Source organism: Carcharodon carcharias, chromosome 16 (genome assembly GCF_017639515.1).
Source record: "Carcharodon carcharias isolate sCarCar2 chromosome 16, sCarCar2.pri, whole genome shotgun sequence".
NCBI lineage: Eukaryota > Metazoa > Chordata > Chondrichthyes > Lamniformes > Lamnidae > Carcharodon > Carcharodon carcharias.
Window position 1 is genome coordinate 49,540,671 of NC_054482.1, and position 14,651 is coordinate 49,555,321.

Below are 14,651 nucleotides of genomic sequence, written 5' to 3' on the forward strand. Positions count from 1 at the left end.
TTGGTTTATGGCTGGGCAGGTAGGAGGCTACATGCTCCATTTTACCTTGAATTAAAAGAGACAGATTACAACATAATCATCCTATAAAACCTCACACTCTTAACAAGTTCAGTGTCAAGGTTAACAATCCATTCAACAGTTTCAGTGGACACAATGTAAACGGTTGTGATGCCACTAGGAATTTGTCTCTAAGGGCTGGATTTCAGTATATGGGTGATGGTCTAACTTAGATGTCCTTAGTCACAATTTGAGCTGTTCCCCTTGAGCAAGTTGCCACATCTTTCCTGGCCCATCCTCAAGTGGTTGAGGGTTGTTTCTGGTATATTGAAACCAACATAGCTTGAGTGGCTTCTGGTGCTAGAACACAATGAATCTCCTGATGTCCACAGCGAAAACATCCTCCTCAAAGAATATTACCAGCTGACAGCTAATGAAGTACTCCCACTGATACAAGACCTCAAAAAACCCCATACACCCTCTGAAATTCCATAGCCCCCACTGGAATACACTCCACACCCTACAAACTGATGACAGCCCCACCTCTCAATAACACATCTCCTGGTTGACTGCAAACATCGCCAACCTCAATCTGCTAACTGACTTGAGTTTGCACCTTCCTTCAAAATCCACACAACCCTCAACTCAACGTGTGAATGACCTTTGACAAAAAAACAAGAAAGATCATGGACAATGTAAACCATTCAATCCTGAGGCTAATGGGTTGGCAAGTGTGATATTATTGAGATTATCTTTCAGTTAACTGACTCGCTATAGCATAGTTTCTCCTGTTTAGTCCAAATTGGAATAAAACTCTGAAATCCCAGTGAACCACTCAAAAGAATTGATTCATATAATCAGGCCTTGCAATTCCATCCTCTCAGGTCCAATGCTAACATTTCCACTAAACCTGCTGCCAACAACATGAGAGAATGCAGAGTGACAGTGGAAATGAGACAACAGAATCCCAATCCTAAACTCTGCCAAAGTGTGATGGTCCATTCCTTCATAACCACCAGCCACACACTCAGTGTGGGGGATAAATTGGTTTTGGGCAGTAGCAGAGACTATTTTACACTCTGCTCACATTTTTTCTTCCATTGATTTCAATGCCCAACTCAAATTTGTACCCCCAAACAGCTTAACCATTTTGCCTTAATCTTTAAAATAACTTCAGTGGCCAATCCTGTCAGTAATCCCAATTTCCTCTACCACAAATGCCATGCAATATAGTACAGATACTTCACAAAATATACGTTTAGTTTTCTCAATAATGAAAAGCAAACTTGATGAACATCTGCTTTGGGTTATAAGGAGATGAGTCATCATCATAAAAGACATCATCGCAAGACTGTCAATGCTTCTGTTCCTGCTGTTCTCTTTCTCCAGTAATCGTGCCATAAACTCTTTAACCACTTCCTATGTCTGTTGCAACCATTTCACATATAGATATTCCATTTTTACACACTCCTATGCAATAAAATCAGTCAGAAGAATTCATTTCCTCTCATAAAGAAAATTCTTGGGGAAATTTGGTGACTGCTGTTTTCTCTCCTCTTTTCACCGTATGCCACTGGTGTACACTCACTCTGCCTGACCCACCCAGCTTTGGAATGATTGCACGGAACAGGGTTAAACAGGTTGCCACTCAGGTACATGACACAGCCAATAGGTTAACTTACCAATTATTAAAACCCAGGCAAGAATGGAATGTTCGCTTTTGTTTAACAGGCTAGAAGAAAACTTAGAGTCCTGTCAAACTGTTCAAATCAGAAAGACCAATATCACTGTTCATCAGTCATGCTATTTTAATCATGAGAGCCTGTTGTTTGGTGCTCATGTTGTAACAGTAAGAATCCCATTCCTTTCATGTATAATATATTGTAAAATGTGGCAAATCTCAAGATTGGCATCATTTTCACAGACTTCCATTTTGCAGTAAAAGTGGCCCATAACTTCCGACCTCTGCGGAGGGTGTCATACCCAGGAGGTACCCAAAAGATGCACTAAGGGACCCCTTGGAAGTCTCCAAGGAAGGACTACGTGGGAGGTGCCTAGAAAGTTTAAACTTCTGATGGGCAATTACCTTGCAACCATTTCACATATTGATGTGAAAATTACCTTGCACTGGGAACCATCCGAAACTTTGATTTGAATCAAAAAATTCGGATGGTTCCAACTGCCTCAGCAGAACGGTTACCCGGAAAAAGTTAGAAGAATTAAAACCACTTCTAACTCCTGGGTAACTATAGTACTGAGCCCCTGACACCACCGCTGAATCTCCTGACTACCCACCCAACACCTCCCCACCCCACCCCCCACCCCCCCCCACCCCCCGACTACCCCCTGACTACCCTCCTCACCCACTGATTACTCCCCACCCACCCGACTACCCTCCTGATCCCCCGACTACCCTCCCCAGCCCCTGACTACCCTTCCAAGCCCCTGACTACTACCCATCCCCCTACTACTCCCAAATATCCCCAGCCCTGACTGCTCCCGGACTACCCTCCTGAACTCCCCCGACTACCTTCCCGAGCCCCTGACCATCCTCCCGAGCCCCTGACTGCCCTCCCGAACACCTGAATAATCTCCGTACCCACGACTACCTCCCGAACCCTGACTAGCCTCTGACTGACCCCCACATCCAATTCTCCCCAACCCATCCTAGCGCCCCCCCAACTGACCAAGGTATAATGATGACTTGTATCACTTGATCAAATATATCTGTTATGCTATTTGCCAAAGCATACTGTATAACGCAGTTGATTATTTAATCAACAGTCAATAGGTTTATACTTTTAACATAGAAAATATCCCAAGCTGCTTTACGGTGGAGGCAAGGGAAAAAGAGAGGAAAATATGGATAAAATGAATAAAGGAATGGACCAAAAACATTTATGCAAGGCAGGAAAGGTGACCAAGATTATGTTTTTGAGGAGGTTTGAAAATGTGGAGAGGCGAAGAGGTTTGGGGGGTGGGGGAAGTTCCAGAGAGTAGTTCACAAAAGCTGAAGGTTCTGTTGCCTATAGTGGGGCAAGGTGAGGGAAGATGCATCAAAGTGCCATTAGCCAGGTCAATTAGGAAGCCTGAAATAAAAAGAAACGATGAGAAAATCATAGAATATAAAGTGCAACATACTAGGACTAGGATAATACTTATGGACGTACCTTGCCATTTTGTCCTGACAAGACCACGCTACATATGTAGATGTCAAGCCTTTACTGATATCAGGAGATGATGATAACACCCTTTATTCTACGCGGGAGATTGAAATAAATGGAAGTCGCACCAAATGCACATCAAGTTCCACTTTGAAGATGACATCCATTCCAAATAAAACAGACCCAAATAAACAATAAGGCATTGGTTCAATATTCCTTTGGTTTGACTCAATGGATAAATAAGAAACTGGGTCATGGAGATTTAATGGTTTATGGATTAACTAATGCAAGTTATTTTAATTTTTCTTTTAAAATTCATTACTGGGCAATGGTGTTTGCATTGCAAAAAACATCTGCAATTGGAAGGATTTCTGTTCTCTGGTATTCGATATGCACAGTGAGTAGTTACCACAAACAGATGATGGTACTTCCCTTAAATATTCAGCTTGAGTGGAGCTCTAGAACTACCTTCTGTCCATTTTCATGTTGGTCTGGTGTGACTAACTATTTCATGTACACGTTTTCAACACTACCAGGAAGGGCATCCATTTTAGCAATGAAGGCAGCTGACTTCGCTCACCTCCTCTGGGCTTTTGTTGTCAACAGCCTTTGGATATAATTTCAACAGGCGTATTTAAACTCAACCTTAAGCAGATTCAAGCATTCACCCCATCCACTTAGCTATCAGGAGAGTGAGAGGCATAATAGTAATTTGTCACTGGACTAGCAATCCAGAGGCCCAGGCTAATGCTCTGGGGGCACCATGGAATTTCAATTCAATTAATAAATCTGGAATTAAAAGCTAGTCTCAATAATGGTGACCATGAAACCATTGTCAATTGTCGTAAAAACCCATCTGGTTTCCTAGCGTCCTCTAGGGAAGGAAACCTGCTGTTTACCTGGTCTGGCTGCAGACCCGCAGCAATGTGGTTGACTCTAAAATGGCCAAGCAAGCCAGTCAATTGTATCAAACTGCAAAAGAACAGTGGATAAGGAAGAAAACTGGATGGACCACCTGACACTGACCTAGGTGCCGGGAATGACAATAGCACACTCAGTCTTAACTGTTGCTGGTTATAAATCCTGGAACTCCCTCCCTAACAGCACTGTAGGTGGAGCTACAGCACACGGAATGCAGCAGTTCAAGAAGGCAACTCAACACCATCTTCTCAAGAAGGCAACTAGGGATGGGCGATAAATGCTGGCCTAGCCAGTGACGCCCACATCCCTTGAAAGAATGCATGAATAAATTCTTTCCACGCTTTCAATGCTGGCATCACTGGCTAGGCCAGCATTTATTGCCCACCCCTAATATCATACTTTGTTTTATAACTTCTGTGAAGTGCCTTGAAGCAGTTTATTACATTAAAGATGCTATATAAATATTAGTTGTTATTAAGACATTCCATAAAACATATCATTCTGACCAAGCTTTTGGTCATCTGTCCCAATATTTCTCATGTGGTTTGGAATCAAATTTTGTATGCAGCATGTTGGCCTGGGCACTTTTTACTACATTAAAGGTGCTATATAAATAAAAATTGTTGTTCTGTCTGTTGTTACTGTGAAGACTGGTTAACAGTGAACAGGGAGGGATTTGTTATTCCATTGTGAACACTGCCATCTACTGGTGCATCAGCCATTGTATTAAATATGCAAATATCAGATGCTGCACAAAAAACAAACTAAGGCTGGAATTTTCCAGCCCTTCATGCCGGCGGGATCTCCCAGTCCCACCAATGTGAACGGGATTTCAATGGGGGAGGGGGACGTGCGAGGCTAGAAAACTCGGGCCTTAAGAAACTAACATTCACAAAGTCACTGGCCAGGATTTTCTGTGCCCACAGGCATTGGGTGTGTTCAGTGGTGCGTGCAGACAATATGGCACTGTTGGTTTCACGCCACCCGAAACCAGTTAGCGATTGATGGCAGGCCACGTTTCCCATCATCAGACGTCGGGAACCACATCGCAATACATCTGTATATCGTTATTAGGCCAGCCCACCAGAATCGTCTCCACCCCTGCCATCCCTGCCCATCCTTCCATGTCAGCGGGAAAACACATAATGGCATGCATTTGGTGGGCTGTACTTTGAGGGGAACTCAGAGGTCAGTGCACAGTAACGTTATGCAGCTCTCATCAGGATTGAACTTCAAGCTTGAGGCACGTTGGATGGGTGGACAACGGCTGTCTTGTGGTTGAGGTGACTTGGGGGGGGTGGACAAGGGCAGCCCTGTGGTTGAGGTGACTTGCGAGGGGGGGGCGAGGGCTTCCTTTGTTTGAATATAGCACACAAGCATTTGGGGTGGGGGGGTGCTAGGGTGGGCGAGGGAAGTGGCCACGCATAAAGTGACCATTCCTCTGCAGCTGAGACAGTTCAGGCACAGCCATTGATGTGATTGGAGTCGGGCTTCTAGCTTCTCTGCCCACTAAAGCAATGCAGAGGCATCAAAGTGCCACCAAGTGCTCCAGAGATTTTCACCACCCACCCGGCACAGCGTTTTAGTGGACTACAGAAGAGTTGTACAACTGCACATGTTGTACAGTCTCCTTATTAAAACTGGCCATGGAACAGTCACTGGTGGAGGCGCTTACAACCCCTTGCAATGTCACCATCCCAGTTCGGACTAGTCTCCCCCATGGTTCAAGCTAACAGTGCAGCCTTGCAGTGCGGGTTAGGAGAATACCTATGCCTGAGCTGAGAGCACAGCATCCAGTCCAGTGGGCAAAGCTGCAGCCAATCAATCGAGGGGAGTGGGGCAGAGATGGGTGGGGTCTCAGGCAGCCATGTAGAGCACTAATCTCTGGCCATCCAAGTGGTGCCCAGCACTCACCGGGATGTGTTAAGGAGTGTTCAGATTTAACCAGGACAGGTTCTTAGTACACCCATACTAACCCTCGTGTTTCTCTCTTCCATGCTGCAGGAGGAGTACATCAGGATCATGGAGCCTGTTGAACTAATTGTGTGCCTAATGGCCTACAGAGAGTGAAGAAAACGGAGGACAGAGTGACTGAGGCTCCTGACTGTGCAGAGGGAGGAGCAGCACCCTCAGGAAGAAGGGGCAGCTGAAGCTTCCGCACATGTCTCCGAAGAGCTACAGCGAGCCATCACTAGTCAGCGGCTAGGGTCTATAGACGCCGCCTTTCATTCCTGCAGATGACCGGGAACTAGTGTCACTACAGACTGTGCAAGTCTAGGGAACTGGCTGATCATATCTGCCACCTGCTGCAGGATTTGGTGCCATGGGGACATGGAGGGCATCCACTGCCAGTGTCTGTGAAAGCAACCATGAGGCTTAATCTCTATGCCAGTGGCTCCTTCCAGGGCTCCACAGGCGACCTCTGTGGGATATCACAAGCCTCCATGCACAAATGCATCCATGAGGTCACGAATGCCATCTTTTCGAAGGCACACAACTTTGTGCATTTCGCCCAGGACTGTGACAGCCAGGATGCAAGAGCAACCGCATTCGTGGTTATCTGGTTTCCCACAGGTGCAGGGTGCCATCGACTGCACTCAAGTGGTGCTCAGGTCTCTGTCGCAATAAGCGGTCAACTACATCAATCACAAGGGGTTCCACTCACTGAATTTGCATCTGGTGTGTGACCACCAGAAACACATCCTGCAGGTGTGCGCACAGTTTCCAGGAAGTGTGCACCACACCTACATCCTGAGTCAGTCTCAGATCCCTGACATCTTCCAGGGTCCGCAGAAGCTGCAGGGATGGCTCCTCGGGGACAAGGGCTACCTGCAGAGGCCGTGGCTGATGATACCCGTGCGGCGGCCGCAGACTGCAGCAGAGAGACACTATAACGAGGCTCATGCAGCAGCTCACAACTTGGTGGAGCAGACCATTGGGATGCTGAAGATGAGGTTCCAGTGTCTGGACTGGTCTGGTGGGGCCCTGCAATACAGTCCGCAGAGGGTGTCACGCATCATTGTCATCTGCTGAGCCCTTTACAACTTGGCGCTGCAACAGGGAGAGGAGCTGGCTGAGGAGGAGCTGGATGTCTCCTCCATGAGGAGGAGGTCAATGGAGATGAGGGTGAGGAGGTCCTTGAAGGTGACAATGACAGATGAGGCCCTCACACTGGCCAGACGAGGTAGGCGCGCTCAGGGAGGCCCTCAAAGCTGCTAGATTTGTGGAGGATGATGACGACATGCAGTGAGATGACCCCATAGAAACTCACATCACATCAGTGAATGTTTGACTCCAGTCTGGCTTATGGCAACATGAATATCCTCTGTGAGAATACTCCTGTCATGGAGACACAGTGGATGCCCTAATAGTTGCCCGATTGCGGGAGAATGATGATGACGACATGCAGTGGGGACACTCCATAAATCTTCACATAGCCTCTGAGAATGTCTGACTCCTATCTGGCCGAAGGCAGATGGCTTGCGTTCTGTTATCAAGGTCATAGCATAGAGACGCAGCCATGAAACTTGAGAAGCATCTGATCCTTTGTCTGCCTTTAGCACCTGAGCCCTTCAGGAGCACAGCATCACTGGTCACAGATGTTGAAGAGGTGGGGGCCAGCCCCACCTTAAAGGTGCTGAGAGCACACAGAGATAATGAGAGAACTCTGTGACACCTGCCCACTACATTCTGGCAGCAATGACAAGCACCGTCAAGGTGCAGGTATCAGTAATGTTTCCAGGGAGTGTGATGCTGGACCATCACTTTGGTCTGAAAGCTGCACAGAGCACAGGGAAGAGGCCCTGAATGAGACACCTGCCTTTATCTTGTGCAGCAAGGTTTCGCATCTGAGTGACATTAACAGTGGAACAAGGAGCCATAGGCAGGGAGACATTTTTGGGAGTTTATTGACAATAGTGAACAGTGTGTACATCAATGCCCAGGCTGTGCAACTCCTTTTTCTTAACTTTCCTAACCCTGCCACTACATCTTGGTGACCCCGGGACATCATCAGCAGAGGTGGAGGCAGCCTGTTGACTGCTAAACCCTGTGTGTGATGACTTTGGCGGGCATCCTCTGGAGGGCCAAAACCTGGAGGGCCCCACCTGCTTTCAGTGTCCTGCTGTGTGGCAGTGGTACCGTCCTCAATCTGTGGAGCTAGAGCTGTTGAGGCCACAGGAAGAGGGGATTCAGATGGGCTGGTCACTCCCAGAGTCACTTGGATGGATGGCCCCAGGGTATGCACCTGTTGATCCTCCTCCCTATAGGTGGTCGAGGGCCCTAGGCTGACTCCTTGAGGAGAAGGGGTAGCTGGAGTGAGATCGAGCTGCCCGGCACCCCTTTAATGTTCACACTGTTGGAGGCCAACTACAGCATCAGTGATGGAGTTCAGCCCATGGAGCAGTGCAGGAGTGACATCCTGTACCAAGGTTTCCATGGCGTCTGCCTTCCTACCAGCATTAACCTCGGTGCGTTGACATGCTGGCACTATCACGTCAGAGTGAAAGTGGACAGACTCCTCCATCATGCTTAGCAATCTGAGGAGTGCAGTGGACATCCCTTCCTGTTGTTCCCTAGCTTGCCTTTGCAGCTCCAGCAACTGTGACATGACCAAGTCCAGAGGCTCATCATCTGACTCGGACTCAGCAAATTCCTGGCCTCCAGCGGTCCTCCGAGTGCCGGACACCTGGGAAGTCCCTGCCGTTGCCTGCTGTGGTTCAGACATTACGATGTGCACACTAGATTTTGACCCCAAGGCTACTCTAAAGCTAGGTCCCACCGAGCTGTGTGTCTGCGCTGGTGGAGGGTGTGGGTGAGCGCTGTGACGGGACTTCAAGGAGGGTACCTCCAGATTCCTTTTCAGAGGTTTTTTCGGGACTTGATTGGAGGCCCTGGATCATGGACTCTGCTGGCTGTTTTCCAGACGTGCCTGCGAAAGCAAGTGGAGATAATTAGTGCATGGCAGAGGCCTGTGAAACAGGACACAACACTCACAGCATGGTTGTCTGATGGATGCTGCACTGCTGGATCCTCACTTGGTAGAGTAGTGTCGACCTCACCATCAGCACAGGACCGGTCTAGATCATCGCCGGCCAGCTGGATGGCTCTGTTTTCAAAGTCTGTGAGGACCTTGATTTCAGGTATTCCTCCACCGGTCTGTGACATCTCCCTTTTGTTGTGTGCCAGCTTGTCTTGCATGAATAGAGATGGAGAAAGTGTAAGCAGGACGCCTGCCAGGCCAGATGATAAGTATGCCTGGCATGTGTGGGTGGTGAGTGGTCCATGGACAGGATGAAACAATGACAGTGAGTGTGAGAGAGTGAATGGGGACGTTCCTTGAACTGACTGTGAGTGAGGGCCCTGTGGATGTGGGATGGGTTTGTGAGTGTGTGAGTTGGGAGTGATGAAAAGAGTGACTTACTCTGGTGGAACAGAGGAGATCATTCATCTTCTTGCAGCACTGGGTGGCTGCCCTCTTTTGAAGGGCGTTGGCACTGACTGCAGCTGCCACCACCTCCCAAGCCTGGTTGGTCTTGCAGCTGCCCATCCTGCAGCCAGGGGTAGAGGACATCACAGCATCCAAAAGGCGACCCAGTGACACATCGCTAAACCTGGAGGCTGCAGTCTTTTTGCCTTTTGTGGACTCTTCCCTGCAGCAGTCATGGGCTGGAAGCACTGAGATGTGGTGTGCACCGCTGGACTTTAAATATGTTACTAGGCGTAATGAAGTGGCGAGGTGATGGCGTGGCGGGCGAATGAGAGCCTGACCACCATGGAAACAGCATGTTTTCCAGGAATGCATAAATAATGCAGTGGGTTTGGGCGATACAGCATGAAATCCTGTCATCGTGGCCGGTGGGTAAAACATCATTTTACATGCCCATTACCACACTGAGTGCAAATCTGGGATGATTCTGTCCACTATGTTTAAAATATATATTGCATACAGTAGCAATTTTTGAACTTTTGTTAGCATATAAAGTAGATTAATTAGTTGCCACTAAATGCTTTTGAAGAGTTATCCAGTTCAGGAGACAACCCTGGATCACTGAGAGTATGGAACCAGACTGGGACTATCACAGTGTTAATCAGTCCAATTATTTCATATCGACTACATCAAACATCTCATCTACATCAAGGGTTACCCTGAATAATGTGTGGTAACTGCAACCTCCTTAGGAAACAGTCTGTTCCAGCACTGTGACATTTATAGTTTTAATACTTTTTTTGTGGCACATTGCATCGAAAGTCAGGCCAGTTATCAAAGCTGTGGTATTTCTGTCCTATGTATTCTCGGCTTCTGATGATTGCAAGAGAAGGCATGAAACTCATTTTAGCTACTGCCTATATCTCTATTATCTCTGTATGTCTAGCATCTAAATCTCTATTAACCATATATCTCAGAGGTGAGTTAATATTGATTAAATACCAATATGTAAAGATACAGTACTGATAATATACTCAGTAACTTTAGAAGATGGGTTACTGATGACTGACATTACCCTTTATCACTAGAAAAAGGAGTTATTTTTCTAAACTAAGCACTGAGTACAGGTTTAAAAACACCAAGAGAAAATGTTTCTTACATTTAGACTGGAATGAAGGCCAGCTGAAATTTTAACTGGTCACTTCTATCTAGAGATGCTGAGCCTGACTTGCTGAGTCCTTCCAGCATTTCTATCATCTTTATTTTGTGTTCTTAGCATCTGTGATATTTTTAAAAAATTGAAATTAGGGATCAGAAAAGGAGAGGTAACAAGGTCAAACTTATTTTTTCTTCTATCATGTAAGCCTTTTGAGTAACAGTGCTCAGTTATATAGGGGCAACTAGATCACTGCCTCTTTGTTACACGCCTACTGTTCAAGTCAACCATAAGTATCTGTTATGCATCCTAATGAAACCATTTAAATGGTTCAACTTCCTGTAAATTATAATAGAGTTTATAATACCTTTGAATTTAGTCAAAAGAAAATTAATTAGAATGCATTTTTTCTGAACACTAAAAAAGGTTCAGGAACAATCAATTATTATTAATACATGAAGGGGGAAGGAGATGGTTCTATAGTTCTCAAGTATTAGTTTTCATTTCCTTCTAGTTCCGGGAATGGTTTGTGAGAAATTTCCATTTGATGAATAATCATGTATGCCATTTATTATGAGTTTTAATTCAGGTCTCTGGTGTAAGGAATCTTAAGCTCTGATTTCATGTAGAACAATGGACCGCAAAAAACTACCTGCACATTAGATATAAATTTGGACTGAAATGCTCCAGTCCATGTGATCAAGTACAAGACAGATACAAATATTCACTTGATGGTTAAAGAAAGGTTTGAACTTGAATTTAGAAGGTGTGATTGAGACACCATTTTTATTTTACAACTTATCTTGATGGTTTTTAAGTTTGCATAATGGAATGGAAATCCATCCCCTGAAATCTGTTTAATATTTGACATTTGTTAGCAAGCATTCAGTCAGAAATGGGAAGTATTTCCAAGAACAGAAAAACCAGCAGCAATTCAAAGAATGATCTGTTCCCTATTTAAGATTGCATTTGCCACAGGAAGCTAATGGTTAACATTAGATATTTTTACAAAAGAGGTATTAAACTTTCAATGCAATGCTGCAAGAAATGTAAGCAGTGTATTGAGCTGTCAGAGTAGCTAGCTCAGGTTTAATAGTGAGTAGCTTAGTTATTAGTGTTAATAGTATTCAAAAAATACATACATAAACTCCAGTGGTGGAGTCATTCATATAATTTTTATAATAGTGTTTAGTTCAACATGAGCTTTTTGATACCTTGCACCCATTGGGCTGTACTAAATTTGTATTGTGCTGTAACTTTACTATTATATCTTTTTTTTGCTCACATCTGTCACAGGTTCAGGTTTCTTTATGCATAATAAATGTGGGAATATCTTGCTTGAACTCCACCTTCTAACCGCTACCATTGTTTTAGCTACCTAACTGAGAATAATGGAGAGTGGGCAAGTCTTTACACTAGAAATGGGAATATTTGTGTAACAACAAGATTTGAGTAACATTAATGTGTGATCTGTCTGAAAAGTAACTAAATGACATGTAATTTTACAAATGCAAAAGCAATAGTTTTTCAATTCTTGAAAAAATATTCAACCCCATTTTAGCTCATGCATCTAGGAAATTTTGGCAGTAACTTGAACATTGTACTTTAACTTCCCCTATGCTCATCATTCAGAATATGCTGAAATGTTGTAATCATTGGGCCGTTAATCAGAATGTCCTTGATTGAAGCAAACTCACAAAAATATATGGCATGTGCTTGAGGAGAGGGAAGTAATGCCCAATATTTTTGCTAATTTGAGAACAATTTAACTCATTGTTTTCCCTTTTAAAATTTGTGAGGAAATACTTAAAAAACATTTCTCCCCCATCTTCTGTATGAAGACAGAAGGATCTGACACTACTATGGTGATTCTTGGTGCCTTCATAAGAACATAAGAACTAGGAGCAGGAGTAGGCAATTCAGCCCCTCGAGCCTGCCCCGCCATTCATTACGATCATGGCTGATCTCATTTTGGCTTCAACTCCAATTTCCCGCCCTCTCCCCATAACTTTGCAACCCATTACTAATTAAAAATTTGTCTATCTCCTCCTTAAATTTATACAGTATCCTGGCATCCACTGCATTCTGAGGTAGTGAATTCCACAGATTCACGACCCTTCGAAAAAGTAATTCCTCCTCATCTCTGATTTAAATCTACCACCCCTTAGCCTAAAACTATGGCCTCTCATTCTAGAATGTCCCAGAGGGGAAACATCTGCTCCACGTCTATTTTGTTTATCCCCCTTTAGCATCTTATATGCCTCAATTAGATCTCCTCTCATCCTTCTAAACTCTAGTGAATATAGGCCTAAACTGTTCAATCTCTCCCCATAAGACAGGCCCCGCATCTCTGGAATCAATCTAGTGAACCTCCTCTGAACTGCCTCCAATGCAACTACATCCTTCCTCAAATAAGGAGACTAAAACTGTGCACAATACTCCAGGTGCAGTCTCACTAATACCTTGTACAGTTGCAACAACACTTCCCTATGTTTATATTCTAATCCTTTTGCAATAAATGCCTTGCATACTGTTAGGAATATCGTTCCACCCTACAACTAAATCATAGTTGATCTCTATCTTACATCTCCTGCTTTTGGCTGCATAACTTTTAAAACCCTGGCCTAACATAAATTTATCAAACTCAGTTTTTAACTTTGCATTTGGCCTAGAAAGAGAGAAAAAACGGGGAGTTACAGACCAGTTAGCATGACATCAGTTGTCAGGAAAATGCTGGAATCTACTATTAAAGAAGTCTTAACAATGCACTTAGAAAGTCATTTAGATCAGACAAAGAGAAATTGTATTTGACAAATCTATTGGAGCTAATTGGTCTGGAACTCCCTCCCTAACAGCACTGTCCCTACACCACATGGACCGCAGTGCTTCAAGAAGGTAGCTCACCACCACCTTCTCAGGGGCAATTAGGGATGGGCAATAAATGCTGGCCTAGCCACATCCCATGAAAGAATTAAAAAAATGTAATAGTAGGGTAGTTAAAGGGGAATCAGTAGATATGGTATACTTAGATTTCCAAAAGGCATTCGATAAGGTGCCACACAAAAGGTTAATATGCAAGATAAGGGCCCATGGAGTTGGGGATGATATATTAGCATGGATAGGGTTTGGTTAACAGACAGGGAGAGAGAGTAGTAGGAGAGAGGCATTTTCAAGTTGGCAGGCTGTAACTAGTGCAGCCTGGTGATTTAACGGTACGCCTCATGGCTTACAGGGAGCAGAGAAGTAGAAGAAGAGTGCGGCGGAGGCACCTGTCTCAGCAAAGGGAGGAGCATCTCTCTCAAAGTGAAGGGGTGACAGGTCCTGCTGCACACACAGCTGAAGATCCACAGCGAGCCGTTGTTTGTAGGTGCCTTGCTAGACTCGGGGTCTAGGGACAGCACCTGTCATTCCTGCAGATGATTGAGAACCAGTGTTGCCAAAGGCTGCACGTGTCTAGGGAACTGGTCAGTCACATATGCCACCTGCTGCAGGATTTGGTGCCACAGGGACATGGAGGGCATCCACTGCCAGTGGCCATTAAAGTGATCACAGCGCTCAATTTTTATGCCAGTGGCTCCTTCCAGGGCTCCACAGGCAACCTGTGTGGGATCTTGCAAGCCTCCTGCACAATTGTATCCAGGAGGTCATATATGCCATTTCACGATGGCACACGACTTTGTGCATTTCTCACGGGATCAGGAAAGCCAGGAAGCAAGATCACTGGGATTTGCACAGATCTCTGGTTTTCCACAGGTGCAGGGTGCCATCGATTGCACTGACATGGTGCTTAGATCTCTGTGGCAACAAGCAGTCTGCCACGTCAACCACAAGGGCTTCCACTTGCTGAATGTTCAGCTGGTGTGCGACAACCCTATATGCCTCCTACAGGTCTGCACATGATTCCCAGGGAGTCCATGACTCCTACATCCTTAGCACGTTTCAGATCCCTGGCATCTTCCAGGGTCCACAGAGGCTGCAGGGTTGG